Source organism: Tyto alba, unplaced genomic scaffold, assembly GCF_018691265.1.
Source record: "Tyto alba isolate M040663 unplaced genomic scaffold, T.alba_DEE_v4.0 Super-Scaffold_6, whole genome shotgun sequence".
Lineage (NCBI taxonomy): Eukaryota > Metazoa > Chordata > Aves > Strigiformes > Tytonidae > Tyto > Tyto alba.
The window spans coordinates 13,935,386-13,951,995 of record NW_024881327.1 but is presented as its reverse complement, the minus strand read 5'-3'; the positions used below and the strand labels follow the sequence as shown (position 1 = coordinate 13,951,995).

The 16,610-nt window shown below is 42.4% G+C and overlaps 1 protein-coding gene across 2 annotated transcripts in view; it reads left to right on the top strand.

The window, feature by feature from the left end:
- The window catches only part of UNC5C (unc-5 netrin receptor C), a 271,714-nt gene that overhangs the window by 15,906 nt on the left and 239,198 nt on the right, over window positions 1–16,610 (top strand). The gene's annotated exons all lie outside the window — the stretch shown is intronic.

Sequence of the window (16,610 nt, the reverse complement as noted above, 5' to 3'; positions counted from 1 at the left end):
ATGTGCAGGCTGCATCCAGACACTGTCATTGGGAAGTTATTAGTATCTATAATTACCTAACCACAAGGAATTTCTGGACTGAAATAGTTTATGTAATCCTACGTGTTTCCTTCCCACAAACCCAGCTTAAAGGCTCATGCAAGTCTTCTGCCAAGGATATGTCTTACTGACCATGAATTACTATTCGGGAAGATGCACTTGGCTGCAGGAGTAAAGAGCCTACCTGAAAATAGCCCTACCTTCAAAAGTCAGTTCATCTGACTGGTGCTCAGAGTTGTTTATCAAATGATGTGTTGTTTCATTTTAGGTGATGTGACCTTTAGATTTCAGCTGCTGCCATTATCTAATTGGCAGCATGAGTCCTCCTATAGGAGCCAAAACTATTAACGAGAATTCGTGCAACACTAAGTTTTCATGACTTGAGGGCCACCAGATACGACTTGTGTGTATGAAAACCAAGTAGTTGTAGTGGCATAGGCCTGGAACTTGAGAAGGCCAAAGGTGTTTTGATTAGTGAGGAAATTAATACCAGCTAGTTTACTTATGCCTATAAATACATATAACTGCATTTAGGTGCACAGGTAAATTGCATATGCCACTTAGCCCCATCTGTTCCTAATAAATTTCTGCCCACAGGCTGTAGGTTTTGAAACTTCCGATTACGCTCAGGTGAACTTTCTAAGTGGAAGAGCCGGCCTTCACAGAATGTGTTTGCAGCTGAGCATCTCATTTTGTGTAAACCAGCACAGCTTCCCTGAGTTCAGTGGGTGCCTCTGTCCTGCGCCAGCTGAAGGCTGTTAACAGTTAAGATTTCTGTAAGACTGTCTTCATGGTGGAGAGATTTCTATCTCATCTGTTTGGACAGAAAAAAGTTCCATGACTCTAAGAATGCCTTTTTAAAAAACGGAAAAAAAGGAGCAGACGCTGCAAAATACATCAGAGTGCGATCCCAGTGCTAACAAAGAGATTCTTTGCCACTAAAATGAGGAGGAAAATGTTTATATCTTTACAAGATCTTGTCCCATTTAAGAGAGCCTAAAGAAAAGATAGGCATCTAGAACAGCAATTACTGGGTAAAACGCTGTTTTGTGACTACTAGTTGAGGCTTTTTAAAAAGAACATTTTCTTTGAAAGTTTTTGCAGCCACCCACCATCGCACCAATGCAAAGCCTCTGCAGAGACTTAGTAATTAAAATGAAAAGGCTGTATGTTCACATTGTCCCCGCTCTCTGCAGTTGTTTGTTCTCAGAACGTCACCCTACTTCTGATCAAAACCTGGGATGAACTTTTCCCAGCAAGTCTCTGTACCATCGAGGCTGTCTTCCTAGCTGCAGCAACGACCGGTCACTTTTGATCATCTTAGAGGATATTTACAAAAACAAAAATAAACCTTGATTTCCCTCATTGTCTTCTCTCAACGTAAGCGATGGAAAATAAGAACATACAAAAATCAGCCTGTTAGGATTAGCAGTTTCAAATATTAATTGGTAACAGTGGAAAAATACATTTATTTGGAGAATTAAGAGTTTTGAATACGCTACAGTATTTATTTTTATTTCCCTGGGTGGTAAGACAAATCCTGCACTGTATAAAGAAGTTAAAAAATCTTCTTTCCCCAAAAATACATGTTTATAAACACAAGGTATAGACTAAACATTCTTTTCTCATGCATGAAAACTTGGGACGGGAACAAACTTATCCGTGGGATTTGAGGCTGGAGAAAGGCAGTGGTTTGATCCTCCGGCTAAATAAAAATTACGTTTCGCGGAGCAGAGTAGTATGTAGTTAGTAGCCACTCCAAAACCACAAGACAGACACAAATGCCCACAGGCGGTCTGTTTAAAGGTTACCAAAGCATGTTGTGCATGATGCTACTTGAGGCAAGAAAGGGAAGATGGTGATAAAGAAACTGCTCTGTTTTTTGTTAGGACACCAGCACGCACAGAGCGGCCTGGTCCTGCCTAATGACCGGCAGGGGCCACGCAGTTGTCTCTCACCAGTAGTTGTTTGCAGTCGAGTGGACTGAATGTGGCTCTGACATGAAACAGGGGAAACGGTTGGGAAACAGGCCAGGAATTACCAGCAGCAGGTGCCCGTGAAGAAATGCTGGAGAAATGTTCGAAGAGGCAAATGCTGGTTTCGAAAAGACGTCGAGGTCCTTGGGTCAGGCTGGAAGATGATTCAGTGTGAGCTGAGACAAGCAGGGAGGAAGAACTTGAAAATCAAAAGTCACATGAATTTGAGTTTTGGTAGTTGTTTTTAAAGTAAATGTGTCATTATCTATATGAGCTATCTATAATATTGTGGTTATGAGGCATATTAAATAACAGAGGTACTTTAAAAACAAGAGAAGGAATTAATATTGCCACCAGGTTATCTCTTGATGTTGCTGTGGTTTGTTTGGTTTGGTTTTTTTGTTTTGTTTTGGTTTGGTTTTTTTTTTTTTTTTTTTTTTTATGTGAGGCTGTTCCTTATCCACTGGAGAAATCTTGCAGAAGTGGGAGGGGCAGCACTTAGAACAATTTTCTGAATTGGTACATCTAGCCACTAAAAAAGGTGTCAGAGGATTGTTATTATCTTTGAATGCAAGAGGAAACTAAAACCCAAAGGCAACATAAAACAGGATCCCACAAGATGTCTGAGTAAGGAATTTGGAGCGAAATAGATGGAAAGTCTCGGTGAAAAGGCCATGGATCTGGCCCTTGTTTTTGAGTGCTCACGCTGCTGCCAGGGCAGAGCCATTTGTTACCAACCACTTTCCTGTTGGGCTGCTGAGACAGGTGTTGTTTTGGTGTGTTTGCTTGGTACACTAAGCTGTAAATTACATAAAAGGAACCAACAAAGTCAATTTAAGCACTGTGGGTTCTCATACCCATGGAAAAATGTCAAAGGAAAATTTAAAGCATAAGTGGGACTAAAGGCGCAGTTGTATAAAAATCCTCTCCCTCGTGAGCAGTCCTATTAACCTTTGAGGTGCGACGACACATTTGTAAGCATCTGTGTTTCACTGTGTGAGTAATCCCATGACTCTAATATGCAGTTTTGCGAGGTTGTGGCCTAAAATGAGTAGTCCCACCAAAGTATCCCAGTAGGATCAGGAACAGTCCCTTAGGGAAGGAGTTCAGAGCAGGAACATGACTTCTCTGAAGAATCCTTAATCTAAACTCCTCACTGCAGGAGCTCTCATCAGAGAAGTTTTGATGATGTCTATTGATTACGTTTCTTTTTTTTTTTTTATCTTAAAGAGTAAATCGAAAGGTCATTTTTATATTGGCATGCAAGGAGTTTTATTGATTCTCTTTTATGAGGCATTAATGAAATCTATAGAAGCCTAACAAGATTGTATAGTTAACCTTGCAAGATTGCCTGCTCTTTTTACATGTGCAGAAAAGGGAAAATACAATGTTCCATTTTGGCAGTTTAAAATATGTGAGAGCGAGTGAATTTCACGGAATCAAATACCTCTTAGCACAGAAAGAGAGCATGATGTATCTGTACTAACCCATTAACTCCAAAATGTGCTTAGTAGAGATTTTTTGGGGAATACTTTGTTTTCCTGCCTAATGGTACCACATACTTATCGCTATGAAAACAAGCAGGGAAGTCAATCACTCATTACGCGTGCCAGAAATGCCTTCTGCAGTCACAATGGTGGCATGTCAAGAGTCTATCCCACTTTAAAAGAACAGGCAGGATTTATTCTGGAAATGTACCAAAATGGACCAATCTTTCTCAAAAATATGAAGCTGGGATCAGTTTTGCAAAGTTAAAATAAACAGTAGCCACACTTGACCCAGTGTATTATGTTAACAGAGGAAGAAGTGTAAAGTGCTGGGGGTATCTATGGGTTTGTCTTGGTAGAACATTAAACGCGATACATTGGATTAAAAAATTATCCACTAACTTAAAAACTATTTATAATAAAAATTTGGAAGAATTTTCAGTGTATTATTTCATTCCACATTATTTTCTTAAACATATTTTCTCTCTATACCACTTCCATTAATGAAGGCCATCTTGGCTATGAATTACAAAGTTAATGCCCCCTGAGAAAGGATGCCTTTGCATAGTGAAAGCTCAGATCACGTTCATCAGAAGCTCAGAAGCCTTTGAGTGAATGTCACGCATTTTTATTTGCAGTAGAAAAAAACATACTGGAGAGAGGCAAGTATAATTATCACAATTTTTAGATGGAAACCAGAGGAGCGGGAGGCGGGACTGGGGAGTGAGCAGACACAGGAATTCCCCTCTGGTGGGCTCACAGAAAACATGGAAGTAATTTGCGGTATGAAAATGGCTGGTGTTGCTTGTTTCTATCAGAAGGCCACGGAGAATGTAGGAAGTGGGCGCTGGGTTTTCACACCGCAGTCTGATTTGTGACCAGCCTAACTGCTGCTGGCCCAACTCGTCTTTGCTGCTCGTCCTCATCGAGTGGTCAGCAAGCTGCTGGTACAGACAAAATTAGGCGTGGGGCTCCTAATCCCGATTTCTGGCTCCACAGACCTGCGGTGAGAACAGCGGCTGGTTGTAAAAGCCCAGTTGGAGGAGCACTGCCCCACAGAGCCACTGGTCCTGCTTCGCCAGTGCCTCTGAGGACCAGCCCGCCCTGGCTTGCTCCACGCCGTGTGGTTTTCTCCAGCCTCTTTGCCTAAGCGCCTGAGTCTGTGTGACTCGAATGACACGCCTCACGTGGCTTTTCTATTACTCACTGCCCTCACAAAAGCCTCCTTCCCTCCCCGCTGGATGGACAATCTTCCCAGAGTGTTTCCAAGACCATTTTTAGCAATGATGGTGAGGGGTTGCGGCTCTACGGCTGCCCTCGTGCCCTGTGCTGCAGTGCTGCATGCTTCAAACCTGCACAGCTGGAAGTCCCTCAGCGTCTTGGTGCAGATACTCAAGCGAAGTGCCCTCACTTCACCCCATGTCAGGCACCAGTTGTTTTTCAAGAGAGCAGAATGGGCTAGAGGTGCTGGTCTGGAGTTGCCAGAGGGGCATCACGCAGCGAGTCAAGACTTTGCCTGTGCCCAGAGGGAGAATGGCTTTGGGAGCTCCAGTCTCCTTCAGAGCAGTACAAAATCAGGCTGTAAAGAGATACATCCCAAAACACAGAAGCAGTCTTTAGCTTGGCTCTTGCACTTTTATTAGCTGTCATGAAACTGGGAGCTAGATGTTGCTGCATCTTTTAGCTCATGAAAAAGGTACAAGTCAATTCTACTTTTTGTATTTTTTAAGTCATGTTACATGTTCTGTTACTGGATTGGATTTTGAGTAATGACCACTCAGGCTCTGCTGTCTGTGAAATGATGTCTGCACTGGAGGACAGAGATCTGCAGTACTGTAGGCTCTCTTTATTTCCTCCCTTGGAAGATGTATTTAGAAAATCCATTGCTTGGGTCTCCCTGGGAGGGAGCACACCCAGAAAGCAGCTGATGTGACCTTCTGAGATACTGTAAGAAAACTGCAGGATTACTTGAACAATATGTCCAAAATGCATTGCAGGATGTAAATGAATCAGAGGGACAGGCAGGCATGATACCTTTTGTTTTCATGTCTAAATAACACAAAGAATATTTTCCTTTTGACTGAACATTTTGGTTAAACTTCCTTGCTGTTTGGAAATACCAGTATATCTGTAGATTTTTATATTTGAAAGTTAAAGACATTTCAATGGCTACTAATGAATAGTTTCTATTTCAGCTAAGCTACTGAATTCTTTTATTTATTGATCAAACGAGCATTTAGGATTAAAGGATGCCAAGAAGTATTTGGACCCTGGCACTCCAGTAATGATATAAGGAGTAAGGACAATCGTATACGCTATCTCCAGGTACATTTCCAGGCAGTATGTTTCCAAGAAGACAGGCACTCCCAGTTTTGTAACAGAAAACACGGGAAAAAAAAAAAAAAAAAAAAAAACAAAAAAAAAACCTGAGAGATAACTGGGTAGATGGAGAGACAAAAAGATGAATGGGTGGATGTGAAGTAAAGAGATATAGTTGGGATTTATCAATCCTTTGCAAACATAGTGGGTGCTCTAGAAATAGCTACTTTTTCTTCCTGGTAGCGTGCTTGAGAGTGTGCAGTGGCTTTGATGGCCGGGCTGGGGGCTAGGAGAGAGGGTGCTGAGCTCTCTAAAAATGGGTCTGCACAGTGCAGCTGACAGCAGATACAAGGGCAAACAAAGCTGGTTTTAGCTGTTGGCGCCTCGCAGCACCAGGCAAAGGTGGGAGCATGTAGCAGCCGGAGGGGGCATTTGGCTGCCGGGGGGCGAGGGTCGCGTTTGCCGTTCTGGTGACTCGGCTCGCTTCGTCCCTGAACCGCGCGCGCCGGCCCCTGCGCGCTTGCAGGTGAGGGCACCTGTCGGACGTCTGTCCCGAGGGCTGGTGGTGCGTCTGTCAGTGCCACGAAAGCTGCTGCAAAGCCTTTTGTCACAGATGTAGCCCTCTGGCTGCTGCAGATTGCCAAGGTGACTGATTTGTGATGTGGAAAGGGGGTAATGTGATTCAGAGGGGACAGAAAAAAACAACCAACCAAACAAAAAAAAACAGATACTGACCTAAGGGTGCTCCTCTTAAAGCAGGTTCTGGCATTTTTCCATCAGGCATTGGGCTTCAGCCCTCCCACAGTCATTAATCATTTCCAAAAGCCTTGGCCCCGCTCTCTAGATGGGCTGCACTTTACCCCTGGCTCCGCCAGGTCCTCCCACCCAGCACTTCCCATCAGTCTGAGAAGCCATTAACGTTCAGAAACTCTTACCTGTATTTTGGCATTTATCGCTTTACAGAAGTTAGGAAGTGATGGCCCATGTTATAAGGCTGTCTGTTTTTTATTTTTCCTTCGATACAGAGGGCTTCTCTGGACAGGGTGGAGCTGGTGACTTCTCCATGCTAAATGAGGTGTCTGACTGCTGTTGAATTTGAGAATACCTTTGTTACTACTTTGTTGTATACCTTTGGGTCCAAATGGGTGTTTGAATCCCAGAAATGGCAATTTCCTGCACAGCAGTACTGCCAGGGTACAGCGATACTGCTACCAAATAGGCATTAAGAGGCAAACCAGATTCCCCACAAGTTCAGAAGAGGGCATTAAAGCCTGCATAGATGTGTCCTAAGCACTTGCACTCATTTAACTGGTCCCAGAAGAAAAACAGACTCCCCGCAACTACAGCCAAGAAGGGAATATATTTTGAACAAATGGCCAAAAAACACCTTGGTTTTTGGAAATGTGGAACAAGCATTCAAGCTTCATCCAAATCATTATTAGCTACAAAATGGGACTGTTGCAGAAGCCTTTAAAGTACCCCTGGCTTTCTGACAGTGATTAGCCCTCTCTGTGTTTTGCTCAAAAGCATCCCTGCCCGTGCATGAACTCGATCATTGTGTGTCCCCCCCTTCCTCTCCTTTCCTCTGAGCGGTATTTTGCAGGCTTCGTGTAACAACTCCTGCGTTACACACAGCCCCCAGGACACCCTGGTGAGCAGGTTCTGTAGGAACTGCCCCAGGTACTGGTGGCTGGCATTGCTGTAGCAGGTAATGCTTCCTGCTGTTACTGTCAGAAGCTGCATGACGTTCCTGTGGGAGGCCAGCTGAGCCCCGTATCTTCTACAGAAGCTCATGCAAAACACCAGTCGCTGCTTTTCAGCAAAGGCAGTACTCTCTTGGTGCAGCGCACAACTTAACTTTGCTGTTCAGGGTTAGTTCTTGGTGGCGCTGCGCGGTGAATTATGTTCCTGTGATCTGCACTGCAGGGATAGCCTGTGCTAGGCACTTCTGAAGCTGACAGCTGGAGAAACAGGACTCGGTTTTGGCCAAAATGCAGTTGGGGTTTTTGGCACATGGCGTATTTCTGCTGCTTATGTGCAAACAACTAGGCAGGGCTTTCCCACTGAAGTTCATCCTCTGGTCTTCCCTGAACACAGAGTTTAAAAATTAGTGAAGCAGAGTATATGAAAATAACTTTCACATCTTTTACATCTTATTTTTGGTGGTTACTTTTTTGGTATTAGTTTTACCTAGCACAGGAAGATATGTGTTCCTTCCTTGTTTTTTTTTTTTTTTTGTTTGTTTGTTTGCTTTTTTGTTTTGTTTTGGTTTTGTTTGTTTTGTTTTGTTTTTGTTTTTGTTTTTTCTTTCATCCAAATCAAGAAGCTATATAACCATTGGATATCAGATTAGTTCTCCCAAAAGCTGTAGTAAGTACCGCAGAAAATGAAAAGGGGAGAATGATAGAGTTGCACTCACCTTGGGCTGTCCACCATCTGGCTGCCCTTCAAGTAGCCTGACTAGGACTTCTACACAGAGAGACACTGTTATTCTGTCTCTCTGCAAAACGTTGTTAGGGCTAAAATGGTCACGACTGCCTTTTACTTGTCTGTTACATTCAAGGTCAGATTATTGAAGAATTTAACTGCTGATAAAAATAGGGGAAAATGAAATTGCGGTGTTTTATATTGTCCTAAGGACATTCCATTCTCTTTCATGTAATATTGTAACTTTTAGTGGGTGAAGACTGACTTACCACTTATATCTTGCTTAAAATATTCTAGTAGGAATTCAGTGGGAATAGGATTTTGTATGGTTCCTTCTCTGAATTGAATTCATACCTATGCAATGCCATTCATTTGCACAGGGTAGAAAAAAGACTTTAAGACTGCTCTGTCTTAAATGTATTTATTATATAGTTTATAGTTTATCTTGCTTTGATATTGGGATTATTATACTTAATTCTATTGTTTTAAAAGGCTGTTTTCAAATCTGTCTGTCTGTCTAGAACATAAATCTGCTTCAGTCAATTAATATATGGTGCAGTACTTTATACTGCAAATAAATCTGCTTCACTTAATTTTTACATGGTAGAACAAATGCTTGAGCTGGGGAACTGGATTCATGTATCTAATACAACTGCCCACTTTTGATGACATGGAGATACTGTGCTTTCCCTAACTGTTTGTCTTCCTGGGGAATATTTTGAAGTGCTAGATTAGTCAGTCAATTGCATACTGATAACATAGGGAAATTCAAGTATAGGGACAGCAGCAGCTTTCTGGAGTGAAATCTGAGTGATGCTTACTAGCTTTTCTCATACTGTACAGCCATAGGGGCAAAGTGGTGGGTTTATGTCCTCTGGAATGCACCAGCACCATTTAAGTGGGCATTATGAGAAGTCAAGAAAAGGTAGATGAACTCTGGAGAAGAACTGTGGACATAGACACGTGATGTAGCGGGCACCAATGTTATCTCATTGCTGTCCACTGGATATCATGTGCAGGAAGTACTGATTTCCCACTGATCCCTTTTCACAAGGCTTCCCCTGAGGGGCTAATGATACAGGAGTTACATGTGCCTTGCAGTCCTAGAAACTCCTTTTTTTTTTTTTTTTTTTTTTTTAAGCCTACAGGAGTTCTGCACCTTGATGGGTAAGGGCAAAAAATATTTAAAATTGTTCCTAACAAGTACAACTTTGTTGTTTCAAAGAAAGGTACAGAAAAATGCAGCAGAACAGTCAGGGTGTTTGTTGTGGGGAACAGTGGACCATACCTTGTACTGGTTTGCAGTGTGAAATAGTAAATGATGCCTTCAGACAACCTCAGTCTCCAAAACATACTCCAGAACATACTGAGAGGGTGGTCAAACCACTGGAACAGGCTTCCAGGAGAGGTGGTCCAATGCCCCAAGCCTGTCAGTGTTTAAGAGGCATTTGGAAAATGCCCTTAATAATTTGCTTTAACTTTTGGTCAGGCCTAAATTGTTCAGGCAGTTGGCCTAGATGATCATTATAGGTGCCTTCTATTCTATTCTATTCTATTCTATTCTATTCTATTCTATTCTATTCTATTCTATTCTATTCTATTCTATTCTATTCTATTCTATTCTATTCTATTCATATTTTCTGTTGGGAGGGGAGCTTTTAGGAGAATGAGGAAAGAAGCATCAGTTCCTGGTTATAGACCAGCAGGTTTGGCTGCCTTCGTCTCTTGCAGCCATTATGTTGCAAATGTACTTTAACTAATCCAAGACTTGCCAGTTTTCTTGGCATCGACCACAATGCAAGAAAAGAAGAAGAAGAAGAAAAAAAAGATATTTTTTAAAAGCTCGGGGAAGTTCAGCATGTATGTGAGCTGATACTCAAGGCTTCATTGGCAAGCTTGAGTCAGCGAAGGGTGCAATGGAAGCCGGACCCGGGAGGCAGAGCTCTCCAGTCATTTTGAGTCTCCCAGCCAAAACAGTTCTGCTGTTGGCTTGCTCTCTGACTACAGAAATATGTGCAGGCAATGTTGGGGTGTGGGGTAAACTTTTTTGTAGATAGACTCGACCAATGAAAACATGTAACTGAGAACTGGCATTCTTCCTTCCTTTTTTAAAAGACATGCCACTAGGATTTGCTCTCTGCTTTGTATTTAAATAACATCTATTGTAGCTGTCTGTTCTTGCTATTCCCTGAGCACAAAACAAATGAAAGCAGGAATACGTTGAAGCATGTTAAATATGCTCTAGCATAGCCTCAGCCTTTCCTTCCAATTTCTTCTTCTTCCTATGACTACGTGAAACAATTCTCAGAAGTTAAGCTCTGCCTCATTCCCCTGATCCTTCCTCCCCTCACTTCTTCCAAATATTCTGGATTTAAATTTGAATCTTTTTGAAGTTTCTAAACCCTTCAGTTAATTTGCATGCTTTTCACTGTCATAGTTTGTTTCGGCACATCATTTTGAAGGGCGGTCCTGACAGAACATCAGGTTTGCCTCCGGCAGTGGTCCTGCAAGTTAGGAGACCAGCCTCACTCCCCCAAAAACCTATCCCCAGCATTTTATTTATTGTTTGGTTTTTTTTTTTTAAGTTTCTGGCTGAATTCTGCAGACTGCTTTCGGGAGCTGTCCCAACAGCTATCCAAATATTTCGTTGCTTCTCTGGACGTTGCTGATAAGGTTGATGCTGTCATTAGTTGTAATACTTTTTATCTCCCAGAGCAAACAGAAGTGTTAATGAGGATTAGCGTATTTGTCAGTATGTCACTAATTTTAATTTCTGTGACTCTTTCAGTCATCCTCGCCACTATTTTTCAGCATCTGGATAAGGTAGTATTGAAATTTTTGCAAATCCTTAAAGTCCACTGAGTGGTGGTGTGATTGATCATTTTTCTGAAAATTTGTATTAAAAATGTACTGTGTATCAGAGGAGTGTCAGCAGCATACTTATGATTTACTATTTTCTAGCTAGGAGGCAAGAATGGTTCTTACTATCTTGTATGCCTTGCCAGGCGAAACGGTATATTGCCAACACACAGAGTTTGGGAGTAAAGTGTACATCAAAATTTTCCATGAAAAGAATTCTGTGAATACTGGCAAACAGCAAACATGGCTGAATAATATTCAGATCGGATTGTAACTAAAACTAAGAAGGAAATAAGACAGTCTATAACTTGTAAAGAACATGATGATTCATTTTTTTGTCACTGCTTTATCTTCTTGCTGCCAGTTTTCAGTGCCAATCAGAATTACTGTGGTTATTTCGAAAGGCGTGTTTGAGTTACTGGGTTTTGAGAAGCATAAATCTGAACAGCTCTGATATCACCTTTGACTTACACTGCACATAAAAGGCAGATTTTTCTTCGGAAACAAGTAGAAAGGAACATCAGTATCCTGGCGCAGGTAGAGTTGAGAAGTTTTGTGAAGTGGGGTGATGCGTGAAGCAGGGGTGATGGTGCAAAGGGGAGGAAGGACTCAGCAGGGGTCAAACCCTGCCTCCACAGCAGCCAGTGGAAAGACGTCCCTTCGTGTTGGCAGGGACAGGACTTCACCCCGCGTATTCAGGGAGCACCAACACCGAGCTAGAAGTAAACGAGCCCTGTACAGAATTGTTTCACAATGCACTTCTACTTTTACAAAAAAACTACAACCAAAACATCCATTCCAATGGCAGAGCACATTTTGCCTTTCAGAACAGGACGGGGAGTGCCAATTTTCAGCTCACTTGACCCCTGAGGGCACAGGAGAAAATCGGTGGAGAGGAGAGAGAAAAGCAATGAAAGACATTAGTGTGCTCGCTGGCTCCAGTTGTAACGATTTCTTCCATCGTGCTCTGCCTCTATGTGAGGCATTTTACCCGAATGCACATCATTCTTTTATAATTGCAAATATTTGTTTAGAGAAAAATGTCTAAGCATTTAAAATCAATCTGAGGGAGGAAAAAATTGAAACACTAAAATCTGTGAGGCTTCACATAAGCCTTTTCTTTTTGGAAGTGGGGGGGTGGAAAAAGAGGGTAAGTCAGAAAGAGAGAGTGGTTCCTCCTTCCCCAAAGTATCTTCAGTGGTGACAAGTGGTAGGAGGCTGTGCAGTGCTCAACATGTTGGGCTTGAGCACACGCCTGCTTTTTGAGTCACCGTCAGTGGTGACGCTCGGACCTGGTGGAAAGGAGCCTGGGCTGTCTGTCTCCCCTTTGGAGAACCGGCATAGCCAGAGCCTCCCTCTGGTATTTTATCAGTGCTTGCATGAGGAGTGCCAGCTTGTGCTGAGTAACAACACATCCGCTATCTCGCTTGACTTTTTCTTTCCCCTTTAAGTCAAGGAGAATCAGCTCTCAGAGCATAGATAGCGTGCTCTGTGATTACAGCCAGTGCAGTCACTAACATCTTCCAGATGTTTTATAGTCCCTTGCATCGGTTCCACAATGAAATTCCTCTCTTAGTTGCCCATAATTTCTCTTATTTTCAGTTAAATCTATACTCTAATGGATATCTCCTTTGTAAGATGTAAATCACTCCATTTTAGCAGCCTGTAACAAATATCTACTGTCTGACAGTTCTGCGTGGAGTTAGTGGGATTTTTACAAACTGGCTTCAGTAGAAGCAAGATTGAATATGTAGTAAACATCTACCTACAGAAGCCTGATGTCAAACAAAGAGTCAGGGAAATAAGTATTTCTTACATGAGATTATATAAACCAAGATACTCCTGTACATAAAGAATAAGGATTTAATTCTTGCAGTCCTGCCTGGCTGCTGAAATTGGGGAACGAAAAGGGGTTGGGGATTCAGCTGTGAATGTATGGTAAACGCTTTTGTCTTCAGCTGTAGTCAGTCATTTTCAAGCCCTTCAGTAGGCATAAAGTCTCAAAGCTTGGAAGCAGATCTGCATGATTCAGTTGAATAAATGTGTTTGACATTGAAGACAAATATTGTACTCAGTAGAGCAATTTTGAAGTCTAATACTCTCCTCTCCCAACTAATTCTAAGGCTTAATTACTGAATACCAATATTGTATAATTCACAAATAATTCCCTGGCTGCCTTTTGTTCACTTGTGCCTTTAGTACCGTATTAACAAATACCAGAAAGATTATCAGATAGCATGACCGGTTTGGAGATGCTCTGCAGTGCCAAAAAATATCAAAATGCAATAACTTGCCAATTCGCAAAGTGGTGTTTCACTGGCTCCGTAGGAGTATTATTCCACTCTGGTTTTCCAAGACTGATTTACATGTAGTAATAAAACCTTCTCTTCAAAATACTATTAATCTCTCAAATTTGAGAGGCAGACAGACTGAGCTTCCTTTGTCTTAATTCAGGAAAATATATGCTTTGCCTTTATAGCTTACAGATTAGTTATCTACCATCAAATTACTGTAGCCCTAGGAAATGGGAGGAGACCGAGCCTTTCTGCCCAAGTATAAACAACTGCAGCTCTACTGACTTTCTATTGCAGTCTTTTCCAGGAGGGCTACATTTGGTCCACTTTAACAGCTTGAGAAAATAGTGTGGGGTTTTGTCTGTTTTTTTTTTTTTTTTTTTTTTTTTTTTTTTTAATATTAGTTTTTTGAATAGCTGAGCTGTTCCTATGAGAACTTTTGAGTGTCAGTTTTCAGTTAGTTGAAGTACTGTACACAAAAGGGCATAAAAGCAATATATCCAGCAGTGGAAATTGCTGGAATTGATTTCTGTACGATAAATTGATCTTATTTTTAGTAATAATCTTATTACATTATTACATCTAGAGATTTGATAGATGTGTGCAGTTTTTTCTCCCTTTAATGAAAAGGTGTCAGTCAGAAACTTCTAATGTTCCTGTGCTCAATGTAAAAATAACACTGTGGGAAGGACTGGGATTTTCACTGTGAATATATATCCCATCATCAGACAGCAATTCAAATATTTTGCCTGACAAAGGAGAAGGTGTGAAAACTGACTTGCTACAAAGCCCTTGGAAAGCAGCAGGATGGTTCGGACTTTGCTGGACACTTACGGTCTCACCTGGTAATTGCTCACCCACAGGAGAGGAGCTTCCCATCCTTACAATCCTTTAGGCTTGGAGAGGTGCAGGAGGCTCCGTGGAAGATCTTTGCTCCTGTTAGTTTGTTAATGTATAAATGAAAATTTTGAGTTGCTCAGTTTAGTCATGGCTCTCAAACTCCTTGGGCCAAGCGGTGAGTTCAGAGTAGTCCTTATTGTTTTCTGAGTTTCTGGCCTAGATCTGTTACTGGAGTGCCTTTAATCCCCCTGAAATATCACATATGGCAGTCGCAGGAAGAGTAACACAGTGCTGCCAGCCCACCCAACAAAGATGGAGTGACATGGAGCTTGCTTCGCATAGACTCTTCTCTACTGCTTGGCTTTTTGTACTGAAGGAGGTGGCAGCAGCTCAAAGTGTTACCCAAAGCATCAGCAATCGGTGAGAGCAGCAGCTTGAGCCCTTACACGTATGAGTTGCCGCCACATTCAGTGCTGGCAGGGCTGCAAATTCTCTGTCACCAAATGCAAAGCCACACACCCTTTGATTCCAGGCTGTCAGGTGCTAGTCGTGGCTGTGACTGCAGCACGGTGACTTGCGCGAGGGGCCGGGGGAGATGAGTAAGTTAGAGGGTGCTAGGACTGAAGCTAAAGCTGTTCGAAGTAGTTAACAAGATAAATTGTACTGTTTGTACTGTGAGGCTGGGTTGGCAGCCATGGCTTTGCATAGGGGTTTGGTTTCCTTTCCCCTAGTAAGTGTTCATAGAGGACTCGGGCAGTCACGTAACGAGGAGGAGTCTTCCAGTGCCTTCTGCCATGTGCCCAGGCAGATGGCTACATCCTCCCACGGTTTTCCAGGAAACTGCAGCAGAGCTCAGTGCAGCACGGAGAGCAGAGGAACAGGGCTTCAGGAATCCCAGACACGCTCCTGCACATGCAGAGCAAAAGTGAGGTGACGCGGGCTTGGAAGAAGCACGTAGGCACTGTGGGCTGTGCTGGGCTAAGCCCAGCGCTCAAACGTGGGGAGCAAGTAATGAGTTAACCCTCTCATAAGGATACACTTTTAATGGTGCTGCTACGGTGTAGAGCGAAAGTGCATCAGTAGGATGTGTCAGAGAAGCCTTGCATTGCTCCTCACCACATGAAAGGTATCTGTGCATGAACAAAGGCTGTTGGTTTCTAGGGCTACCTATCCCTTACCCCAGATGAAAGACTGCAAAGGCTGGAGGAGAGGATGTTAGAGCAGCTATTAGGTGAGGTTGTATTAAGGAATCACAGCTGGCCACTTAACTTGTCATTAGCAACCATCTCTAGGCTCGAGTCAAGAAACTCTAGAAATCTGCCAAGGAAGCCTGAATGAGCAAAATTGTGAGGACAGTTTTGAAATCAGATGTTCAAAGCATTAATTAACTTTTGGGAAAACCACCTGCTGACAGATCCATACTGAGCCTTTGAGACTTCATGGTTCGGACCACCACAGAGCAGGATGTGGTCCCAGGGCTATGGTCTGGCAGAAGCCACCCCTCTACCCCAACAGAGCCTGCTGCAGAAGCCAGGCGGCAAATTCAGTGTCAGAAGTGCTTGAGAAAAATACAGGGTCTGAGCTGGAGCTTGCAGAGATAATGAGGTATAATTTTTGAATGAAAAAGGGTGTGCATCAATAGCAAAGCTGGAACAGTGTGTTGAATCCTGCTCACTTGTCCGTTCATTTGTTATTTTGTACTTGTACCCTCTAATGGCTTCATGTCCCCACTTCAGCATGAAGATCCTTTTTAACTTGCTGACCTCCAGAAGCTACCATGAAGCTGAGTTCATTAAGCTTTGAAGTTCTCAGCCGCAGGAGAGGCTGAAGAACTACCTGCATATAAAGCACTGTTGAAGGAGCATAGTGGTATTTTATTAAAGCAACACACTACACAGGTTGATACTCTTGTAGCACCAGTCCCTAAAAATAAATAAATAACTAGAGTTAGTGATTTTTTTATTTTTATTTTTTTTTTAGGGGATTTTGCCCCTTATTTGAGAGAAGCACTTAAGAATGGGTACTAAGAGAGTACTTTGGTAGCAGACTTCTTCAGCCTCTTTCCCTCTGATTCAGTATAACTGCAGTGTGCGTGACTTACAGCTGGTATTGCTATATAATGCAATGAGTGACAAACGCTACTTAGCATACTGAACAGGGGCACTGTCCCTAGCTTAATCTACCTAATGCCCCCACTGCAAGATATAAATAGATTAAGAGAGAAAATCCAATAATTTCTCCATTCTCCCACCAGAGCAATACACATTACATGTTCCTTGCCATCTAATTGCATTACATGGCAGGGATGCAATAAACATTTAATGGCAGTCACAGTCATCTGTCACTTCCCTTTAGATTGGTAATGTTCA